Genomic DNA, 25,841 nt, shown 5'->3' on the forward strand with positions numbered 1-25,841 from the left:
ATATAATACGGCATTCTTTCTTTGCGGGACAGCGAGAATGAATCCGGACTTACAAAAAGGACATACTGTTTACGTGACACTAGTATTTCTTTAATTAACTTGTTACTAGAACCTCTCCATCTGTTCGCGAGTAGTTCCGTTAATATATTAGGTAAAGGACCAGGGTCAGCATGTTGGCTCTTATATAATATAAGGAGTTGCTGAATCATATAGATTCCAGCTAAACGTTGTTCATCTGCACTGAGGTTAAAAAACGTGTGTGCTACGGTCTCATCACCGTATTTTTCAGGACTGTCAATCCAGTGAACGGCTGATCTGGCTAATTCTTTCTCATCCATGGAATCGAGGAGGTGGTAACCCCTTCGTTCTCGTAGTATTTTATCTGCGGCTTGAAACAAATGTTCAGGAGACTTCAGATTTATTACAGGCGTCGGATACGTTCTGCTATTATTTGGACATACAGAGTGTATGGGATCAGAAAAGCATCTAGTATTATTACAGGATCTTCCTCTGCCTACGTAGGCTATGGTCTCTGACTGTCTTGCGGAATTCCCTGATTCGGACACTTCATCTTGCTCGAACTCGTCTGTTTCCAATCTTTCTTCATGAATACGTTCTATTTCTTTACGGATTTTTCGGCACATGGCTATTATACAGTTTTGCTTATCGTGTCTCCCTTCTGATATATTCTGGCTCCATCTTGTAAGAATAAGCATTGCATTCGGGTCTACCCCTGGTCGGTCTTGATTTCTGATCATACAGTTTATGAGGAAACGTAACAGTTCCCCCTGTATCTCTACTTTCTGGAATTCCATAGCTCTGTTAATACATTCTGGATCTCGCCCTGTTTGAACAAAATGATATATTTTATCTAGATGCGTAGTCATTCCTGGTAACCTCGCTAAATACTCTGCGGCTCGTCTGATACGTAATGATGCCAGGACCATTTCGTCCTCTTTACCGACCACCGGGTCATATCTACAATCTATAAGGAGTTCCTTAAGCGCACGTTCACTTACGAATTTGGGTGTACGTGAATGCGTTGACTCTTGAAAAACAAGTTTATTTATTCTAGGTGGCGTAAAAGTATTGCTAGCACCTCCCGTGGCCCCATCTGGGGCGTCGGGTGTGAATGGATTCGTCGAACGTGACACAGCAACTATAGGTGTCGATACCACTGTAGAATCGATTGCGGAAACAGATGCGGAAACAGATGTGCTTGCCGGAGCTTGTGTCGGGACTTGCACAGGAACAGATACCTGATCCTGACGTTGAACCCCTCCGCCAGACGGTCTATGTGGTGCGGGGTTGGCATACTCGGGAGCTGCGTCGTCTAGATATGAGGAAAGAAAAACATCTTCTGCGGTTCTGGGATGCCCTTTAGGATGTACCTTAATTGGAAATAATGGGGGTGGCAAGTCTTTTGGCATTTCTGGAACAGCCTTAGGTAGTCCTTCGGCTAGAAGGGGATACATACCATTCATAAGAGCATTTCTTTGTCTATCTACTTGTTCTGATTTCATTCGGATACCCTCCTCAATTAATAGATTTTCTTGAACTTCCTTTGAACTTTCTTTACTCCTCTCTTCTTGTCTACGTGCTTTTTCTGTACGTCTATGAGATTCTTTACGCCATAACTCAACAGCGTCTTTCTGTGACTGTCTGACCTTTCTTTTCCATAACTCTTCCTCCACTTTCATGATGCACTCTGCATCCCAGGTTCCCGCTGCGGGCCACCTTTGACTTTCTGGCAATCCCTTGGTATAATCTACCCATAAATCAAGAAATAATATGGCATCTAAGCCATGCTTGTGATACATAAAATGCCCTGGAGTGTCCCTAGGAGGAATAGGAACTGCTTCTTCAAGCACCCCTTTTCTAGTAGTAATCTGTCTTAACTTCGAGAAGAGCGGCATATTGACAACTGATCTGATACTTACTCTTGAACCCACTTAATACGAAAAAACACAATAATGAACAGTGAACAATGAACAATCATTCATACCACAATATGCAAGACATTTAAATACTTTAAACATTAAACATTAAACATTTTAACCTTTAAAAATGACCAACAATGATGACAGTCTGCATAACTAATCACCAAGCAGAATTCTTGACAATAACTAGATACTTCGGAATACTTGATATACTGCTAAACAGTACATATACACTGCTAAACAGTGCAGACCGGATTTGTGTACCCAAATCCGTCTTGACCGGCACAACCTATGTGCGCGTCAACACGCCTCCCCGGCGATGGTACTCACCGAGTAGCTCCTTGAAACGGAAGGCCTCAGAGAATGGACGGGACTCGATGACTGCGGACAGCGGACCCTCTGGACATCGGGACTTCGAAAACCTGGTGGGCCTCTGTATACCTCGGATCTTGCTCTCTCAGCTAGGCTCTGGTCGGGATACTTCGCACTTCTCACCGCCTCGTCTGGGTTGATCGCAGCCTCAGTCGCCCCCGCTTGACCGGAGGGAGCTACAGGAAATCCTGTTGGTACGCGTTATGGTCCGTCCAGCTGTGGCAGGAGACCGGGCCTGCAACGCACCGCCGGCGCGTGAGATGAGAAAGTGTCCCTGTTCGGGCGCCATTATGTGGTAAATATTCTTTTACCTAGACTGAATTTCATACGGAATCTAAAATAAAGTAAAATAGCTCAGAATAATAAGAGGCAGAATCCGTGGTATAAGAGGTTTTCTGAATGGGCTTTATTCCAAAATGGCCGACTCGAGTGGCGGCCTTCAGGTTCCGTCACCACGAGGGTTCAGGAAGTGAAGTACAATACTTTATTGACAAGAAGTAACTTTTATAGGTCATACATTACAATGAAACGAATGTAGAGGGTGTAACAATTGATAAGAGAAATGACATAGTAAATACGTAATCGAAACTAGGCGTAATAATGAGCAAGAAGAAACATGATTGGCTCTGATTATCACACATAGGTGGATCTATAAGATAATACTTAACATAGATGCGCGCGCAGCAGCATGACGTGTAATTGACGTGCAACTAGGGGGTGAAGGGGACTTGACATTTAGCTCTACATGTGGAGACGAAAAGTCTGGGGGGTCAAGTCAACCTAATCCCAAATCATATCTAACATCCTATGTTTAGAGAACTATGTTATCCACAAGGAAGGACTCTCGGACAGAATCTATTCTATACTGACTGTGCGTGTGTGTACAAGCGTCTAAATGTCTACACTGAATGCGAGAGGATGGGAATATTCCATGGTGACAGGGCTATGAATTACTTGCATGAGGACGGAAAGGCCGAGTCCTTTGCTTGGAGCTAAAGGAAATGTTTGCCTAAATCACTAGACAGGAATGCATCGGCTGAAAAGCAAAGTAGATAATTCGAAGGTGAAATACAGCTTCTTGGCAGGCAGGCGAAACTGGCAGAGGCAGGCACCGTTAGCTGCACAGGGAGTAGGACAAAGTTCATGGATACAGATGCGAGCTCAAGCTGAAGCTGTCAGAGACAGAGAGCAGGGAAAGGCTTTGAGGACAGAATCGGGCCTATTCTGCCTGAACTGTAAAAATAGAGTAACTTAGCCATATAAAGTCGGTGGCCTTTCATACTTCATACTCGAATATCCAGCCCATTGATGGCGGATCTGACAGAGAACATGTTGATGGTGGACGCACATATGTTTGCGTCTTGGAAACTGGAACTGGAGGGAACATACATGTACTTGTAACATGCATATAGAATCGTTGGGGTCCAAGATAGGGGACATAACCGATCAGGAAAATCCACATTTCCACAGGGTCTTTGCAGCAGTTCCGATCCACACAGCAGCAGCGATGTGTCTGTTCTGCTCGGGGTTGCGCCATGCAGCAGAGGAGATGCGTTAATTTGACTGGAGCCACAGAGGCTGGCAGAGCCCCTTAGGCCTACTTTCAAGGGTCCATGACTGGTGTGGCACCAGTTGGCTTGGTAGACCCACAGAGGGCAGAATCCAGGTGCAGGAGCAAGGGGCTGCATGACAGAAGCAAGCATGGCTAAACCATGCGTGCCTCTAACACGCTGCCCCAACAACAAATGCATCTTAACAACCCATTCCTTTACAACACATGCCTTTACCATGCAATTTTGTAGTAAAGACATGATTGGTAAAGGAATATGTGTGGTAAAGATCACCCCCTGCCCTCCAACCCTGAGTCCTAAAACCTGGCCCCACATTCTAAAACTACCCCAACCCCAGTTTCGCTTGAGCCCTATAACTGCCACAGCCCTTAAAACTGCCACTTCCCCGCCGCCCTGAGCCCTAAAACTCTTACCCACATCCTAAAAACTAAAATAAAAAAATGGCCCCCAAAACCGTGCCCCAGCCCCACTTACCAGACCGATCCTTCCTCTTCCTGTGCCTGACCATCCTTGCATCTAAACTGCACACTGCCGTAACCAATTATATGCGTTCTCTGGGTATATGCATTGTTAAGGCAAGTCTGGTTCTGCTTGCAGGGAAACGACATGCATGGCTCAGCCCATGTTGTAAAAGCCATTTCCTGGAGGAAGATTGTTGGAGTCTGCTGTCCCTGAGGCTCAAGTCAGGAGTCCACCCAACTAGCCCTTGGAATCACTCTGGGGTTATGGGTTCAAGTGAATTAGCTCCAGTCCTTCTCTCCCAGGTAGAGGGCAGCAGGCAGCAGGGCAGCACAGCAAGGTAGCAGTCCAGCAAGGCAGCAATCCAGGAGGACAGAATCCAGCAGAGTGGCAGTCCTTCAGCAGCACAGCATTCCATCTTCCTGGCAAAGTATCCACAGATCCAGAAGTGCACTGAAGAACTGGTGTCTGAGGTCCAGAATATATACCCAGGTGTGCCTCTAAAGTGGGGAAGAATCTTCTAGAGGTTTCCCTTTGAAGTCCCCAGGCATCCTACCTTCCCTGCCCTGACTCCAGACAAACTACAACAGTATGTAGCCCTTTGTGCGGAGGCAGGACACAGCCTATTCAAGAGTAAGTAGGGCTAAGTCCAGCTCCGCCCTCCCATCCTGCCAGTGATGGCCCATCCAGGCACACCATTGCTCTCTATTATATGTGGCTGTCTATAAGAAATACACAAAGTAAAACTGTCAGCTACACCCAGTCATTTGACTAGAGACAGACTACAGGCACTACATGGCTAAGGCAGGAAAATGTCAACTTTCTAAAAGTGGCATTTTCCAAATTTTAAAAGTTCAACAGTTAAAATCAGACTTCACCATAAGTTAGAACTTTGCATTACAATTCCAATGACACCAGATATGAACTGGTTACCTGATCTCACTTGGAAATTGCAGCTTATTAAATGTAATAAGATAGCTGCCCTATTAGCCTATGGTAGGCCTTGCAGTAGGGAAAAAATAATTTAATAGCTTTTCAATACCAGAACATACAAAAACTTAAAATTACACCCAATGCCACCATGTTTTAAGGAGTGATTCCTTGCATTTTAGCAGCAGTGGTAAAGTGTGCAGAGACCCAAGACCAGTAAAAACGAGAATAGCAAATGGAGGAGGAAGGCAAAATGTTTGTGGGAGAGACCACCCTAAGGATAAAATGTCTAATGCAACTGCCATAAAAGAACTTTCAATTGGGAACTCATTAGCAAATACGCCACAAGTAGGAGGTTATTCATTTGTTAACACTAAGAAGCATTCTGACACAGATCTCTAGTACAAGTGGTGCGAGAGAGGTCTCAGGTTCATTGTCTAATTTGTGATTTTATGATTAGAGCACAATTGTGTGTGAATTAAAGTACTTTTTCTCTTTAAAAGTAAAAACAAAGAACATTAATTCATTAAGAATTACTGTGCCCTTTGTGGAGTTCTTTAAAGTTTATTTATTCTCTTTAGCTGCTTTAATTAGTAATTCTGGCTTTACTTTTTTTTAACTATGCTGTTGATACTCAATTCCCATTAAAACAAAGTGATAGTAACTTGGGAATGTCTTATTCCAGTAACATGTTCAAGGCAGATCAAAAAAACAAAGGTATTGGTTTAGGGAATCATCTTTAGAACTGGACATTCCTTCAGTAGTCATTGGCTCTTGGCCCTCCACCAGCGCCATTTTACAATTACCAAAAATGTTGATGTTATTATCAAATGCAAAAGAAACAATTGATGGACGGAACGCTGGGAAATGCAAACATTCACCCCCAGTCACAAAGATCTGGGTTTAACCCATAATTCTTTTGCTCACCACACCACCCCAGTTGGGACCCAGCCATATGCAAATCAGTCTTGACCCTGCTCCTTGTGGGAACAGTCCAGCCCGAACTGCCAAGCCAGGTCCTCCCTGGACCGTAAACAAGCATCCTGGGACCGGTTTCAGGGCATCACCCTTCCTCAGCCAGGCTAGCTTGAATCCAGTGGTGTAGTGAGCACGGGACCCACGTCTGGGCATACCCTTCCCACATAGGGCGACAAATGCAAAAGAAACAATTGATGGACGGAATGCTGGGCAATGCAAACATTCACCCCCAGTCACCTGGCTTGGTAGTTCGGGCTGGACTGTTCCTATGAGGCACAGAGTCAGGATTGATTTGCATATGGCTGGGTTCAAACTGGAACGGTATGGTGAGCAAAAAAACGATGGATTTAGGCCCAGATCTCTGTACTGGGGTGAATGTATGACATTGTTCTGCATTTTGTCCATCAACTGTTGTTTTTGCAGATGTTATTATCAAAGCTGACCTCACCTTCTACCCATATATCAACAAGATCACTGGAGCATGCTACTACCTTTTCGAAGAGCTTAAGAAAATTGTTGCAAGTCTTTGATATGAAGGGAGCATGTCATAGATTGCCAATTGACCTGAATCAGCATGTTTTTTGATTATCTGGATTCTCAGAAAGGTGTTGCTCTTTCTTACTATTTCAGCATGTAAACAAGTAACTCTGGCCCTGATTTCATCTAGGTTATATTATTGTAATGGGTTGTACTTCAGGATCAATAAATCTTTCATCACCAAGCTACAGCTAGCACAAAATGCGGCAGTGAGACTGATTCTTGACATGCCCAAACATCAATCCATTTCTGTAGGGATTTCAAAGCTTCACTAGCTACCTATAAACAAGCATATTATGTGTAAAGATTCATGTATTGTCCGTAAGACGCCATATAATGCTAGACCGTGAGGAATGTGAAAAATGTTTAATTGGTACATCTCGTCTCGATGCCTTCTCTCTGCACACCTTAACCATGTGGTTGTTCCTAAATATCAAAAGTCTAGATGGCGTGGCAAAGCTTTTTCAGTTGATACAGCTAAGCTATGGAATTCTCTTCTGCTATCTGTCTCCTGCTTTCAGTCTCTTGTTTCTTTTTGAAAGGCCTTGAAAACCTGTCAAGACCCATTGGCGTTGCCAATACATGTTCTTTTGGTGGAAATTTGTTGTTTGTCATCCCAACTAGACAGATTATATACAGCCGCGGTCGGTAGTAGGAGTAACTGCAGGGCGGTGACGTGGGGAGGGGCAGGGTGGGGGGTAGTAAACTATGGATTACGGAGGTTTACAGCTAAGTTAACATATAAATTAATAAAATGAATTTCGCTGCGTGCACTGCATCACATTTGGGGTAAGCAATAATGCTTCTGCTATTTGCTTCAGAAGAGGACATGAAAGAAAAGTCAAACCAGACCTCTTATATACAGAACTCATTTATTTGCAGAGTTCTACTGTGCTAAATAAACTTTAAACAAATTAAAGTGAACACAGCACTTTGAAATCTTTACGTATGATCTGTGTTCAATAAACTTTCTTCAAAAAAATCCTTTAGTGAGTTTGTTTATTGATGCAATTGCACTTTCATAGGTCAGTTCAAATCCACATCACCTTCTTGCAAGCATACCAGCCTGTGCCGCCAGTTGCAGCTTTGTAGCCACACTTGACAAGTACACCACATGCCTTAGATGCCATTGGTAGTGTTATCCACAATGGGGTTCAACACTGACTGTCTCTGTCCATTTTCCACCCCATCCTTCTGTAGTGGGTAGCTCCTGCTGAGGTACATCACATGTTGACCAGATCCCTGCTTTATAAACATCATGCTTAGTATGTTCAAGAAGACTAGACAGTGTTGGTGGGATCGCTTCCATTGTCTTAATTTGCTGACAAAATATTTCTCTGCAGGCTTTATTCACTAACTCCAGTTAGCTTGTTCTTTTGTACAAGATTACGGTAAAGTGTTTAAAATTTCGAAAGCTCTCACTCTGAACGTCCACTGCTATGAATGGATTCATGGCAATGCTGGCAAAGGCTGCTGTAAACTTCCGATTAGATTTTCAGGCCATCCATCCTTATTTTTTGCCTTTTCCAAGGAATGCCGAGACAGTGTCACAGCCATTGAAGTAGTGAAACACCGGCAAGGCCGTAGAATTCTCCTTTCCCAAGGTCTGAGCAATGAAATTAATGTAGATGTAGGACAAGTTCCTCCCTGTACCGAATGCTACACAGATCTTGGCCTTGGGACACAAGTCTTGTAGCTGGGGAAACTTTCCTGTCAGAGTCACTACCTCATCGGTGTCCAGAGTGTGGACCAAAAAAAACATAGAGCCTTGTTGCAGGGCATGTTATAAATGTAAGGCCAGGCTTGTATCTGCCTCTTCATGGTTACAGGCTCGCATGGATAGGCTGCTGCATGTGTCCAGAATGTAGTCTCCATATGTTGTCACTATTTCCTTGCTGGGGGGAATTCATTGCTCTTGATCTTCTTGACCAGGAACATGAACAATTCCTGTTTGTTGTCTGTTGTCTGCATCACACAAGAAGTTTTGTCACTGTCATGGAATCTTATTTTGACTTACAATCTTTCTTCGCTTTCCTTTTTACACTCTGACAGAATATTTGATGCTGCCTTTGACATACCTGTCCCAGACAATGTATACCCTTCTCGAGCTATCAGGTTGGTGCACTATGGAAGGTATGAAAACATCAATGGCATAGTCTTCAAAGGTCCTGACACCTGCAGTTGCGAAAGGAGGTGCACCACAGCAGCACCGTTGTACACCTTTACATCAAGGGAAGTTAGCACATCTGTCTCAGTTGTTTCTTCCAAAGACACCAGCTCAGGAGCAAGATCCCGAATGTTACCTCTGTTGAAGATTATTCTTCATTCAGTTCTTCCAAGTTAACCAACAACATAGTTGCATCATCAATGTCATTGAATTCAAGTACTTTGGTGCTTCTTTCTCTGTCTTTACCAAACATGTAATTAGGTCAGACTTACTCCCAAAACAAAGCTTTCCTTTATCAGACTGGGACGGTGGAAATGGGTGGTTTTCATTGCTGATGAAAGTATTCATATCACACTCCCGGTGTTGTTCGACAATATACAGTCTTGAGAAAAGGTTGACGTCAGGCTTCGGACTTGCAGCTTGTTTGCCACTGAGTTTTGGAGCAGGAGACTAGAACAGTTGGAGGAAGTTCTTTTTAATTGGTTCATAAATAGACCTGTCACAGTCAACGATGACTGACTTGCAGTAGTCCTTGTACTGTTGTTCGCCAACCTCTCCAATCGTACGCACTGTATTCAATACAGACTGGTTGAGAACATCATGACAGCAGTTCTTCAGTTAAATTTAGAAATGGATTGCCCATTTTCTGGATAGTCTCTGTAAGGCTCAGTACCTGTTGCTTGAAGCTCTCCTGTGTTTTGAGGCCTTCTTCATGGTGACAATGCTTTGCATTTTCCAGGCAGCAACAGTTTCCAAACTCTGTGAACAACTGTGCTTGTTCAGGACCTGCTAGCATCCACTTCTGAACACAGACGGATTTTCAGTGAGTTCAACTGACTCACCAGACCCCTTGACCAGCTCATTGTTCTGTTCATGCCTTGATCAAGACGCATGGCTGAGAACTCGTTTGTTGTCATATGAACAACCCAGTGGCCATGTTTCACAAATTCTTCCAAGATGGGCGGTGGCAGGTTCTCCATGTCCGTGTTTCAGTGACTCTACATACAAAACAAAGTCAGCTTCTCGATGAGCTCTGATAAGGAGGAAACCAAGGAGTTCAAGCCTGAAGATGGTATCAAAGTTCAGGAATGTAGGGCTCTTTCTGACCATTTTCTGTCTCAATGCTCTTTCTGGTCCCTCAGTTTCTGGGGACTGTGATGTAAGAAATGCATCTCTCTGGAGTTTCTTCAGAACAATAACACGTACTTGATGTGCATGTCTCATCCTATTGATATGTGAGCAACTGAGAAAAGAATTGTCTGCCCCTGGCAAGGGAAGTCCTGCTTGTGTTAGAGAGTTTGACCACCCAGAGCCTTTCAGGTAGTCACCACTGGTTTTCCATACACCTAACTCTATGTGGAGGCCACCGAATATCACCACAAACATTCTATCTTCATGCGTCCTAGGCCATTTCCACTGAATGTACTAAATATGAAGCAGAAGCAACAGTGACACACACACACATACATATATATATATTTATATACTCATGTCGTATATAACAGATAACTCTTGATCTATTGTCTTGATTACATAGCTCTTACTAAAAATCTAAAATGTTAGCAATAGAGATTACATGAAAAAAATATGGTGCTTTTGTCCGACCTGCCCTATCTTATCAAATTATCGGTCTAACAGACTGTGCTATAAGACAGAATGTAAAAAACATAAGGCCCTGATTAATCTTTAAGATCACCAGTATCCCCTTCTTGTGCAACTGCTTTCTTAGCTGTTTCCAGTTCGCCCTCATAGGGAATGCAAGCATTAAGACTCTTGACATGCTTTGTGAAAAGTATGCCAATGGTTTCATAGTGAATATTATTAAATGTTCACAAATCTCACCATTGCCTTTTAAATATATCAAGTATATGTCAGTGGACCAAAGAAAAGTATGACTCAATTCCACTACTGGTTGAAACATCGATTTAGTATATAAGATAATTGGTATGCAACATGAAACAAACATAGGTATGTGATCTTTTTTTACTAAATGAGATCTAGGTGACAGATACTGTGTATTCAGTTAATTTAAACACCTTTAATCTCATTTGCTGGTGTGAACAATGAATATTGCAAACAATCAAATTGTTCTCTTCCATCACAGCAAGTCTTTTTTGGATTCTTTGTAGGACAGATGAGATCTCAAATCTTAAACCAGGCAATAAGGTAAACCCATTAATTAACTCCAGAATTTATTGTAAGAAAGTTAAACAATCACAAGTATTATGTGAAGGACTTGGAGACCAGACTTCCTAAGCCAAAGACTCCTAAATTTAAAAAGCCCTGAACTACCAATCATTCACTCATAGTCATGGCAAAAAAAGCTTGGAATGTTCATTCAGTCTCTTTGAGGGTCTTCATTGATGCTCTTAGTAAACCTTCTCAGAGAGATTCCCTTTTTAATATAACTTCCTGTTGCGTCTTATCACATTTTCTCTTGGAGTAATTCAGTGCTCTTTTATGTACTGTATACACTTTCACCTATTATGTTTTTGGCCTATGTTAACATATGTGTTTTAATTTATGATTACTGTACCTGTGTGCTACAATGCACTCAAGGATGTTAGCATTATTGAAAACATTTTAATAAGTTTAACGTAAAGTTCCAGGGGTCTCCAAAGAGTAACTCTGGAGCTACTGGTAGGTCGCCAGCACCCTCAAAGTAGCTTTCAAAGGTGAAGCTAAGCCAATCTCAGAATCTGTGCATATTAAACAAAGCAGCAAAGCTCATTTCAAGACCCATAAAGGGACAATCAGCTAAATCAATGATAGGGACTTATGATAACACTCAAACAAGCACTGTGTTGGCTAATGGGGTCTGCCTAATGACCATCTGTATCCACTATAAATCTAACTAAGTCACAACAAGATTGCCCATGTTATATGTACTGGTCTTACAGTTGCACCACATGTTCAAACAATGCACTATCAAAGAAGAATGCCAGCAGGTACCAGTGTTGACCAATCAAAGTGTTTGACTGCAGGAGCCAGAGTGAACATGTGTTAGTTGGGAGCATGATTACCCAAGAGCTGATGAGAGCAGAGTATTGATTCAGGGGAGAGAAAATTAAGAGCCTTATCTGCATTTATTTATGTGTGTGTCTGTCTGACATTTAGTCCCTCCCAAACAAACAGTGTTGTTTCTCCGAAGCCACGTCTAGAGTCAAGGGTTTTATATTTGGTGCGATTGTGTCCATTAGCTTAGAAATAAAAGTCAATCCTTGACTACTTTGGGCACTTTTGGTCAAGCTGTGCCACACTGACTGCCATCATTGACATATTAAGAGCATGACTGGCCTACTTTTAGCCATCTGTGGCAGAATGGTGATCGCTTCTTGCATAATAATGACCATGACTGGTATAGGATGGGGACCTTCGATGTTCTGGCGTCCAACCTTAGCATAGTGGTAGCTCTGGTATAATTGTGGTTTTAATATTAGCATAACACAGACATTCTTTGTGTTATGGAGAGCACTGATGGCCTCTGATTGTAATACCTGAGTATTCAAAGCTGAACCTGTCCATGTGAGGAATTGATGAAAATGACATATTGATGTTTGGGTAGTGTGTATTTTTTTTTTAAAGAAAACTGTTTTTGAATACAAAAATTGTCTTTTTTCAGAAAAGGTTTTTGTCCAGGAAAATGGAGTTGCTTGCCAAAAAGTGAAATTTTTTAATAACTAATATGCTGATGAAGACAAACTAAAACACATTAAATTTGATAGCCTACTGATAGTACAGTTTGAGTTGAGGAGACTTACTGCTATGGTTATGTCCTTGGTGCCACAAGGTATGTGAAGATTTGAATGTTAATTCACTACTCAGGTCGAGGCATTTAACAACGATAAACATTTTCCAGGCATTTCTGTTGGTCACCTTGCCTGGAATACTTTTGTGGTCACTATTGGTATTCCTGTGGGAAACATCATTTACAACGTGTGCGATACATCGCATGCCATTACAACACAAGTCATTACAAAGATGAGTTGTTACATTGCATGCCATTACAATGCAAGTCATTACAACGACTTGCTGTAGGAGGCAGAAGGTGTTGGAGTTGTTGGATTTACAATCCAAAACCTTCCCTACTGTTGCACACACAGGAGTTGGAATAGTAAATTATACTATTCCAAACTCCAGCGCCCCCCTAGAGCAAGTCGTTGTAACGACTTGCGTTGTAACGGCATGCGATGTAACAACATGTTGTTGTAACGACTTGCGTTGTAATGGCATGCGTAGAAAGCGCATGCGTTGTAATGAGTGCTATTCAATCCTGTTTATGGCTGTCATAGTGAAATGTGAACACGTTTTGTCGCTATTTTACAGTGATAAAATATGCTAGTAGCTCTGCAAGTCTTTCCTTGAGCATAAGTAGCTCTCACAGCAGAAAAGGTTGGAGACCAGATTAAACTCATCCAAATTGAATAAAACTTTATTTATTGTATCAAGGTACCACACCAACTTCATGTATAACCAAACATTGTCCACTTGTCTTTTTAGTGGTGCAAAAACATGGGTGACACTTGGGATCATTACATTAACAAAGGGTATATTTGTAATAATTTGTAACCATTTGTGATTTGAAATCATTGAGATTTTCTTTAGAGAAAGGGCACATTTAGCTTTTGTAAAGCAACCAGACAGCCCATCAGGTCAACAGAAGGCTTCACCTCTGCTCCACCAGCAGAAAATCAATTGACATATTTGGAGATACCTGTCTGCCTGAGGGTGATATTTATGACTAAAATGCCTCAGCCTTTGCATCGGGGTCCTGTAGGCAGAGCTGAATGCCGAGAAATGCCATATTTTTGGTCCTCTCAATATTCTTATGTTTTTCTGAATGAGGCACCCAAAGTGGAAATATTTTCACAACAACAAAACATCAATGGAATGCTTTTAAAAACAATGATATTCATCCTGCTCTAATTCATGTGTTGTGACTTCATCTCTGACCCCCCTGTCTTGTGGCAGATGAACAATCGGATCAAGGGTTTGCAGCACAGAAATCAACTAAGTCTGCTGCAAAGAATCCAGCAATTCACCACCTCTAAATGAAGCTGGAGAACTCTTTGGTGATGTGAGAGCTCTGCCTAATTGTAATGGAACTCCCACTCTGAAAAACTCTGAATGACCCCAGGAGCCTCAAACAGTCCAAAATGCAGGAATAAGTAGATGATTCATGAGGGCCATAGGCTGAATTAGTAAAAGTTTATAGGTACGAAAAAGCTGAAAAACGAAAATGATGTAGGTAAAAGATTAAGGGCAATCAGATAGATGCAGCTAAGACTGTTAATTTAAGATGAAAGTACATGAAGGTGACATGGGCTGAATTCAAAAGAAGGATTATGGAAACTACATACACTACACCACGCCAAAATTTACTTCGTCCACTATGGGTCTTTTTTTGCTCATTAAAAATTGAAATAATCAAAAATTGCCAACACAGTAGTCTAAACTTACCTTTCCTAATTTGAAATACAAACATTTAAGAACTAACACTTTTAACTAATTGCATCATAATCCACTATGAATGTTCGATTTCCATGACTAGAATAACAAATTAGGGTCAAATGATGCACAAAGTTTTTTCAGGTGGATGGACTATATATCACACATTAAATGAAACTAGTCATAGAAGAATAGAGAAGTATCATGAATGGTTAAACATAGTGCAATCACGATGGCTTTTGGAAAGTTGTAAAATGTGCTAGAGAAACTGCTGTCTTGTAGTCATCCGAGAATGAGGAACCTTAATGAAACATAGAAGAGATCTTTCTATTGAAAAAGGTGACAGACTAGAGGAGAAAACCTTGTTAAATATTTGAAATTGCTCTTCAGGTTGAAGATCGACGGAGAGATGCTCCTTTGGGAACAATGGTAAAAAAATAGCATAAATCTAGTCAAAGACCTTTTTATAGGGATCTCCCCTTGCCTTTCTCCTAGCGCCAGACCCGACATGCACTGAACTCCCTAGATTTTATAAATTCCTAAAACTAAAGTCACTCCTCACGCTACGCTCTATAAAACCTTCTGATCCCTCGATCCTTTCAAGGATGCTTCAGCTACTAAAGTCAGTTCACACCATTTCTAAAATATACAAACTCTTATCCCCTAAGCCTCGCAAATGCCACACGAAGTGTGAAGTAAAATGGGAATCCGAACCTAACTCCAGTGAAGTCTCATTCAACTGGGACAAGATACATATCACTCCTTTCTCAAACAAAATGTCTCCAATATTATCTCAAACTAAACTTAGGCTAATAAACAGGACATACTGGACCCCAGAGAGGATCTTTAAACTGAACCTCAGCCAGAGCCCTACATGCTGGAATTGTAACACTCACATTTGCAACCTCGCCCACATACCCTTCCACTGCCCTATCCTTCACACATATTGGGATAAAATTTACGAATGTATAAGCAAAACATTAAATATAGACACCCCCAAGTGAATTTTCCTATATCTTGTTAGGCTTTCTTGACCCAAAGATCACAGACGAGAATGATCGTTATTTGTTAGATCTTATGCTCACTTTGGCCTGCAAAATTGTACTCACTATTGAAAAACTCTAAAGAAGTCTCCTTTAGGATGTGGCAAGAATGGTTGTCCTTCCTCGCAGGGGCTGACAACATCTCACTCAACGACTCTTCCTAGCGTAAAACAAATAGGTAATTATGGAGATCCCTTTCTGCCTTTTCCTTCACATATGACCCACCTTGAAATTACCTCAACCTTCTATAATGCATTACTTTTAGAATGCTATGTCCACTTGGTACACCTGTATTGTATTGTATTTTCCTTATGACACATGCGAAAATTGTGTTCAATAGATTACATGTATCTCTTTCCAGCTTCACTGTGACCTCCACGGTAATGAACTTGAGTAACTTGCTGCTTTCTACTTCTTTTGTATTTCTCATGGCTTATTTTTATTATTTGTCAATATTATTGTGTTCATTATCATCATTTTAACTTTGTGTCTTTTTTCACTTGTTGTTTTCTTGAAAATTCAATAAAAACGACTTGAAATAAAAATATTTGAAATTGCTATAAAAACATATTTCAAAATATGAAAATATTTAGAGGATGTGTGGTATCAGGTCAAGATTGGGGGTAGTAAGTTGACTCAACACGTATTTATTCTTTGACATTGCATAACAGGTTGACTAGATCTTGTTGTTGAATGGAAACTGCTTTCTCCATGATTTCTCCAATGAAAGGTGGGTTGGTGATGGAACTTTATCTTGCAAGCTCTTCTGGGGCAAAGGGGAAGAGGTGCCAGCAAAGGGAGCATTATTCTTGTGCTATAGTCATCCCTTGGTTAATAAATTAGTGTAATTCACTCGGACCCCCCTCCAACTTTTAACTTCATTTTAGAGTGGTAACTTGGTGGCCCTCTCCACAGTTTCGCAAAGGGTAACGTTCTGCCTTTGTGACAGTTAAAAAAATATTCTACACAGCTCCAGTGACTCCTGGGCTCAGTTAATCTGTCCTTACAATAAATGTACCCTCCACATTTCAATAGTCTGTTGCCCGTTTTTAGGAGAACATGCCGTAGCTGACCCAAATGTTCCAGCTTTAATGATCTAAAAAATAGAAAATAAATTATAAGAGTGCATTTTTAGAATATTGTATATACTTTTCAATTTTTTGGGTCCTGTTGAAGAAAAACTGAAAAATATTGGGTTAACTATTTCAACCTGTTGAATAAAAATGTTTTCAAATGATTGACAAATTTAATTTGGTGGTGTTCGAATAGTAAATCTGCCCCAAACACTATCCAACACCTTCCCCGAGTTGGCACTTGGTGGGCATGCATAGTAAATATGGCCCTCAGACACTACACTGTTTAGCACCTTCCCCGAGTTAATACTTGGTGGAGTAGAAATAGTAAAGCTGCCCCAAGACAGCACCTTCTCTGAATTTACCCTTGACAGAGTTAGAACAGTAAACGTTCCCCCCAGACACTGACAAACACCTTCCACATTTGGCACTTGGTAGAGTTAGTAGAGTAAATATGCTCTCTAATTACTGTCCAGCACCTACCCCAAGTTGGTACTTGGCAGAGTTAGAATTGTTAATCTGCCCCAAAGTCACTGTTCAGCACCTTTCTAGAGTAGGTTTTACATTTAAAAACTATGGTAATACCTTTACGTACTAGTGCTGTTAATGTGAAATAGTTGATAAATGGACATGGTCTGAAAAATAGTTCATTCAGCTGAACAAATATCTGAAAATATATTAAAACTGACGTTTATCATACTATTGTTTTATTTGTTTAAATTATAAATATTTTTATTTGGGTGTAGTAATACTTGCTTTGACAGGCAGATGGCAGTTTACGAAACTCTCTGGTTGACTACCTTCACCTCCCTGCAGTGTGTGTAGTCACCTCACTGATTTGTGTCCAACTGAACAAAAAATAGCTGACAACCCTTTTTATATCTTTTGTAAGGTTTAACCACACATTTTGAGAAAATATCTCCTGTAGTCCGTTGTGTTTAATTCTGTGATCAAACGCATGATTAAACGTATATAATTGTAATTGTATAATAGTAAAAACGGTGTTTTCTGTTTGCTCGTCTTCAGAATATATGTCCATTATCTTAGTTGGGGGACAGAGTTTTAGGTTTCATTAGGTTAATTAACATGCTGATAGAAGGGGTCACCATTTGAACATTGCGATGCTTTAGTGTAAATCTGAAACCATTTATGTTGTGTAGCAGTGTGTTGCAGTGTGTTGCATTGTGTTGTGTGATGCACCTGTTTTTTCCATTTATTGAGCAGCTTAATAGTTATCTTTTTTAATACTTTCGTGATTTTACGTTGTTCTGCATTGTTTTTGCAATGCAATTGTATTTTTAAGTCATTGCGCTACATAAAAATATTTGTAATATACATTTACTGATTTTAATATTAGGAGTATTAAGACTAAGGGCACCATTACGATGTACGCCCGCCACAGTAACGGGATGTGGGGCCGCCAGCCAGCGGTGTGGCAGTCTCGCTGTGACGATTACGATGCGCCCGCCACACTGGCAGGCGCATCACGCATATTTTACATTGAGGCGAACGGTGCTGCAAGCAGCACCCGCCTCAGTGTAAAAACTGCATGTGGTGCACAACGTGACAAGCACTACGTGGTGCCTTCTACCTTGTGCATGTAAATGTAGGGGGTACCATGGGTACCCCTCAAGTGCAGCCACCCCCCCAACCCCCTGGGGGTCCGCAACGGGCCCTCAAACAAAAGACCGCATGCCTTTCTATGGCGGCGTCTCCGCCATGGAAAGGCAATTCACCGCCATCATCCTAAGCACCGCCACCATATTGCTGGCCTTTTCCGCTCAGTAGGAAATCGGGCAGATTGCCTACCAGCGGAAAACCGGCAGACGGTCTTTCCGTCCACCTGTGTCCCCACCGCCATCATAATATGGTGGGGAGGAAATGTTATGCGGCGGTGGAGAATGGCGGGCGGATCACCACTGCCATACGGGCAGTGCTGATCTGCCCGCCACCCTAATGGGCCCCTTAATCTTCAAATAAGCTATTAGAATTTTTTTTATAATTTAAAAACTTGTTTTGAAAAACAAAATATGCGTTCTAAAGAAATATGTGGTATAGATATGCATGGCAAGTGTATTCATGGTAATAATACTTCCTATAATATATATATATATATGCGGTAAAAGTCTGCATGGTCAAGACATGCACTTAAAAGTCATATATTCTGTAGGAACAAGATTGAGGAGCCCGTTAATATCAGGGATGCAGATTTAGCAAACATTAACCGAGAGAACAATGAGTAATTAGTAGGGGAATTGAGATTTCTGAATCCAGTTATATCAATACTACCTCTTTGTTCCCTACGATTTCATTTAGATGTATTGGATGCTTTCTTCAGCTGATATCTATGGGGAAACATGACAAGTCCATTGTACCTTCAGGGAATGTATACTTCCTGATGGTGTTGGTACTTTGAACTACTTTCTCCATTGGGAATTACACAAGGTTAGAAAGGTTTTAAATTCCATTGGGCATTTCCTTAGTGGGCTGGAAGTTTAGAGGCCGGTTTGCAAGCACAGGACTACTGCTGTTGCCACTGTCATTTTTCACAGCTCCACAAGGTTAATTGTGCAGGTACTGGGAGCTTCAATGAGAGAGAGCGGCCAGGAGGGAGGTGGAAAGGAAGAGATCAAACAGGGAGAAGAGAAAAAGGAGAGAAGGAGAGCGAGAACTGATGGATGGAAATAAAGAGTTAGAAAGAGGCGAGAAAGGGAGGTGGACTGGTTTGAGCGTGTTTGCCATTGCTGCTTTTGGTTGCCCAGTCCGGGCCTGGATTTACGGTCCGCTCATAATGAGGTCTGTTTGCTGCATAACATACTCATAGCTATTGGCTTTGTCAAAGCTTCTTTAAAGTTATATTCGTCAGGCAACACACAAGGCCATGGTTATTGCATTTGTAGTTTACTCTTGCTGTTATTTCGTTCACAGGTTTTTTTTCACTAATAAATCATAGCACATCTGCTCTCTCTATTATACCACACAGCAGGACTGGAAATATGTTATTGGAATTAATTCAGCATTATCACAGACTGGGGATTATGCTACCAAGCAGTCAATTGTGTTACCTTGCAGCGGCTGGAGTAGGTTCGAAATAATGTGACAGGGAACATGATGTACATGTTATAAGAGAAGATTAGGAAAGGCTCGAGCCCTCTGAGCAGGGCTCACCTTTTCTGACGTGAGTCACACTAACATGCTCTGGCCTCAGCTGCTGACATTATCCTGGGACTCGGAGGTAATCTATGGCTGCGGAAACACTAGCTGCTTGTCTACATGCACACTTGTCAAATGCCACTCCTGTGAGGCTATTATTCACATTTAAAGACGTTTCACAGAAACAGAGAGAACCACAGGGAAGTCCTTTTTTTTTTTTTTTTTTTTATGTTGTCCTCATTTATGCGATCTTAAAGAAAAGAAGTGCAATCAGGTCCTCTTGAATTTAGGCGCCCTTGGAGTAGAATTAGAGGCCTTACTTCAATACCAACGATTCCATAGATCAAGGGAAGTCCTTTCAATGTGTTTCAATAGGACATTTTATTTTTCTCATGTCACACTCCACTACCTGCATTCTCTGTCTCTAGGTAACCCACGGACTGACAGCCTCATGAAACAACTTCGAGTAACAAGATTGTATGCAACAAACACGATTCCCATTACATAAGTGGGCCACGCAAATGATGTGCTTTCTTGATATAGTTTTGTTATGGTTATGCTAATAACTGGATTTTTAAATGCATTTTGAAATGCCTCGCGCCCTATATGAATGTAAATTTTATTCAGAAAAGCAGACAACTCTCAAAGCAAATGATGGCATGCATTATCAGGCCGTATTGCATTTTAATGAATCTGTCTGAGCTCGTCCACATTGCGGGTTAAGAAGAAACGTCTTACCGAATCAATGTATTCTCCTTTGAAGGGCAAGCTTCCTGCACACATTACTTTTCAGCTGTATGTCGCGTGTTTCCAAAAAGTGCTTTTGACTGCGCCAAAATTATTCCTCACAAAATAAGTTTTGAGCATGTTCCTGCTGTGGAGGATGCAATACCACATTGTCATAAAGTACTCCAGGAAATCTGCAGCACTCATTAGAAGCGCTCAGACGATTCTGAAAGGGTTTGCCTATTAGAATTGTGGGAAATAACTTTAAAATACAGTTTTGACTTGCAACCCATAATAGAATTAAACCTTAGAATGGGTTAAAACCTTCTGCAGAAACATTTTGTCAGAGAAAATGACACATAGGAAAAGGTGCTTGCTTCATAGCATGACATAATCTTTTTTAATGCATTTTTTAATGTCACAAAATAATAGATAAATAAATAAAAGAAAGTGTGCTTACTTGTATGCATGTGAAATAATGTAAATACATTTTAGTACTAGGGTATCATTCTTAAATGTGCCCCCTTAGGTATGCCCCAAACCCTTTCTTTGAGTCTTGTTCATGGTTAATAGAGGTTTCTTTAGAACATTTTGCCTAGCAGGAGCATCTTGCTTGAGAATGTGCTGACTTCATGCTTATGTTTCTTTAGCCATCATGCCATATTGGCTCATCTGTATCAAACAATGGACTATGCTGTGACTGTTTGAATTATTAATAATTTAGATCTATTTTATGTATGTGTCACCAGAACGTTATTGCTAGTTTTGTCCCAGCACATTCGACTTGCTTTGTATGCACAATGGACATAGAGTGCATCTTTTAGCTTAGGTAAAAAGGTTCTCATGAGAACTTTCCTCCATTTTGCTAATGTATGATACATTGATTTATTATACTCCAGTGTGAATGTTTACCGTGGGAATCAAGAGAAGCATAGGAAGTTGACAACACCATCGGAAGAGCGGTTTGCATTGGAGAATAACTACTAACAATTTCTAAGTTTGATACATTATTGGGTGAATTTATATTAATGAGTGGCAGAAGAGAACTCTCACGGGCAGAGAAGCAGACTCTTGCACTTTCTCTTGACCCTTTTTGGGACTTGATTTATTCTTCCTCTTTGTATACCAACAGCCACAGCTAAAGGTGACTTTATTCTACACCTACCTAAACCCTATTTCTGATCAATGCTACACCAACAATTATTAATCCATTACAGATATTTTATGGTTGCTACTGCAAGAGGGACTGGATGGTTCCTAAAGGCTATGGCAGTTGATCTCAAATCTCGGGAACCAGGTTTGAGTCTCGGCTATGACACTCAGCATCCGGTGATTCTGAGCAAATCAGTTAACCTCCCCGTGCCTAACAAAAAATGAATATGTCCTTGTGTAATGCAACTGGTGCTCATGTAAAGCGCTCTGATACCTGATACCTTCGGGTCAAGTTCGCGCTATATAAAATGCTGGGCAAAAAAACTGTAGGGAACTCGGCTGAGTTTCCAGAACAACTCTTTACGGGAAGTTCTAATTTGCTCTTTTCCGAAAATGAACTCTTCATAGGTTCCATTGTAGGACAGATCAGGCTCTTAGCTAGTTTTGTGACAATTTTTCTTTATGGAATACTGTATTGATTTATGCCTATCACCAATCAGTCTTTTATTTGACATTTCTGTAAGTCGAACTAAATTGAATAAAGATGACAAAAACATACTAATCCTTTAAGATAAACAAGGGTTTTAAAACTTTACCAACCTCTCATCATTAACTGAACATTAAAAATCTGACAGTTGATGATGTATGCATGACTTTCATTTTTTTCCAGCTCCATTCAAGTATGGTATCCAAGGTACATTGACCTACAAGGGAGCCATCAGGATTTCCAAAGGATGACATTTGTAAGTTGTTAGTGTTAGGTCATAATGACCCCTTGGAAACTAACCTGAAGTTTATTAATTATGCAAACCCCAAGGGAGTGGCATTTTAGCAGTGCAGGAAGACTCACAAGTGAGTGTTTGGGACAGACTGTGTCAAATCTGGCATGCATAACTGTATCATAATAAGAGTCTCGAGCAGTTGAACTACATAAATGGTGGTCAGTAATTCTGCTGAAATAGGCAGATCACACAGTGGCATAACACAAAAAAGTGGGTCCCCCCTGCAGAATGTGAAGAGGGACCTCGGAGTCTCCCAAATCTTCCAAATATTCCTTGCATTGAATTAGGCCCGTGAAGTGTTGGGGTCCTCCCTGCACTGCTAGGTTTCAGGGGCCTGTGCTACACCCATATGATTACATCAAAATTATGACTACTTTGACACATGGGACAGGACACTTTTGCTGCAAAAATGTTCTGCATGTCCAGGTAGGCATTATGTTTTTCAGCCGAGTGTTAAGGAAGGAGAATCAGGGATTAGAGAGAGAGTGAGATCTGGACCTCTAGGGTGACCACTTCCTCCCAGGTTATTACAAAACACTGTCTCTAGCCCTGAACTTGCACCTGCCGAAAAGTTTGGGACTGGAAACAGCGTAATGACATGGAGGAAAGTGGTCATCCTAAGGATCTCAAAACATTTTTGACTAGCGCTAATATGAGTACTGTGTGGTAATATGACATTCTGTCCTACGGAGGCTATATTATGGGATTACTTACCATGCATATTTGAGGTGAAATCATGCGTCAACATGATAACTGGTGTGCGTACTAATGCATGCATGTGTTTGAGTCAGACGCCGGCTCTACTTGATGCAGCTGGCCGAGTGTGATCCATCACCATCACCACCCCCTTTTGTACCGCTTTGTTCGCCATAAGTTGGCAGGGTATGCTCAGACGTGAGTGCCTGGCTCACTTTGCCACTGGATTCAAGCAAGCCTGGCTGAAGACGGCTGAAATGCCAGAAACCGGTCCTAGGAAGCTTGTTTCCGGTCCAGGGAAGGCATGGCTTGGCAGTTTAGGCTGGACTGTTCCCATGAGGCACAGGGTCAGACCGATTTGCATATGGCCAAGTCTGAACTGGGGTGGCAGAGTGGGCTAAAGAACGGTGATGGATTAAACCCAGATCTGTTGACTGGGTGTGAGTGTTTGATTGGTTCTGATGCTCCGTCCATCACCAGCCCCTTTTGTGACATGATTAACAGGCAACTAGGACGTCAGTTTTAGGTGGTAAGATGGTATAGCACCTTTGACAAAGTAAGTTCCAGCATTTTGTTGGGTATGGAGGGACAGGGAAAAGTTTCCTGTGTAAAAATGTATTAACAAATGCATTTCTTGCCTTATTTTACCTCCTAGCGTGTGACTACAGGGGCATGTCACCGCCAATTCCTTAACCATATTGACTATCTGAACATAGGGTGAGATTTATTTATGAAAAAAGTTCTTCATAATTCCTAAAATGCACCAGACTTGCAGGGATAGGACAGTGTAATTAAACACTAGGGGCGATCTATAGTCTTGATGAAAGCTGAATGCTCATAGAGGCCCTTTGAGAATGGCTGGAACATAATGACAGAAATATGGATGCATGGAGAATATCCTTGTTTCTAGGAACTAGGATGAGACCTGATGATAAAACATGCCACAAATAGAATAGGTTAATGATCTAACTAGAAATAATAAATATATGTTATCTTTTAGTCACTCCTCTCGTGTTTGGCACAAGGATATCTTTATAAATTGATCCATTCCTATAATGTACATTAGGTCTATTCACACATAGGGAGCAGCATTTCCATCGGCAGAAGGGTTTCGAACATAGTGTGGCAAACTTTGGTCATTGACTGCAAGTGCCTGAGTTTTCTCTCACATAAATTCAAGAAAATAGTCTTTTTTGACCCATACGTTGATGTTGGCTGGGCATCTGGGCAACAAAAAGGGCTGGGATCTATGCACACACCACCTTTCTTTCCCCTTGGCCTCTTTGATTCAGAAATGCCCAGTTGTGGTAAGGTTCCCGGGTAGCCGATTTCCCCAGAGCTCAATACGTCTCTCTGCCACCCTGGGGAGGCGACATGGTGTTGGGGCAAATGACTCTCTCTCCTCTCTGCTGGTTCATATGTGTTAGACCTGTAACCTGTAGTCTTCTTCCAAACAATTTGTCTTCCTCCTCCATTTTACTGATCTAATTGTTGCTGGCTTTATGACTCTGTGCACTTTACCACTGTTAACCAGTGCTAAAGTGCAGGTGCCCACTTGTTGAAACATGGTACTAATGGCTTATCCCCATTTCGCATATTTACTTTACTTATTGGTCCCTACTAAAGAGGAACTACATGTACCCAGGGCCTGTAACTTAAAGGCTACTAGTGAGCCTGCAGCACTTATTGTGTCACCCACTTAAGTTGGCCTTTAAACATGACTCAGGCCTGCCCTTGGAGCCTGTTTGTGTAGTTTTACACTCCAATTTTGAGCTGGAAACCAGACGTCTTAACAAGCCCATACCCTCCTTTTCACTCGATGTAAGTCATCCGTAAGGTAGATCCTGGACAGCCACAAGGGAGGGAACACCGTATTTAAAAGGTTGGACATGTAGTTTTAAGTTTTACACATCCTGGGAAAGTATTGAGGGAAGGGCACCGGAGGCACACTTTGAATGCCCCCAGGGCACTTTGGTATTATGTTGTGTGGCCCTTTCTGTAATAGACATAACGCTGGTGCATATATAGTTCCAGTGATACCTGTCACCAGAGGATTTCCCCTCATTTGCATGGGGTCTTGGCCCCATGCAAATGAGGGAATCCCTTTGCATCTGGGCCTGCACCGTATTATAGATACGGGCACAAAGGCAAAGAAGATGTCAGTCTGCCCCTGATGGCAGCCCTCTAGAGTCCTATGGATCCCTCAGACATCCACTCTCTGCACCCGCCTGCAAGGGGATCACTCTCCTCTCTTAAAAGTGCAGACGGGTTGACGCCTGCACAGTGAAACACCGAGAAGCTGCTTCAAAGCCGCTCAGTATTTTACTTGAATGCGTTGACTCTAGGGCAACACGGCTTTGCGGCTGCCCTGGGGGTAGCGCATTTAATGTAATAGGGCTCACCTTGCCTGTTTGCACCCGGCGCACCTGTTTTAAGTGCACACTATGTGTGATAGGGCTTGAGGTGGTTTAAAACTCTTACATTTGTTTTTCACTACTGCAAGGCCTACCTCTCCGGTTTTTTTTTCGTTTTTTTTTTAGAGTTTTATACAGCGCGAAATAGACCCGAGAAATTGGGTATCAGAGCGCTTTACTTGAGTGCCAGTTTCATTACAGAAGGACTCATTAGAAGGACCTTATTATATATAATAAGCTTTAACTTCCAAATGGGAATAGATAAGCAGTTCATGTCTGGTGTCTTTGGAACTGTGATGAGAAATCCTCTCTGATGGTAAAGTCAGATTTTAAGTTACGATTTTGAAAGTGCCATTTTCCTGCCTTAACCATTTAGTGTCTGCAGCCTGACTCTGGGTCA

Source organism: Triturus cristatus, chromosome 6 (assembly GCF_964204655.1).
Source record: "Triturus cristatus chromosome 6, aTriCri1.1, whole genome shotgun sequence".
Lineage (NCBI taxonomy): Eukaryota > Metazoa > Chordata > Amphibia > Caudata > Salamandridae > Triturus > Triturus cristatus.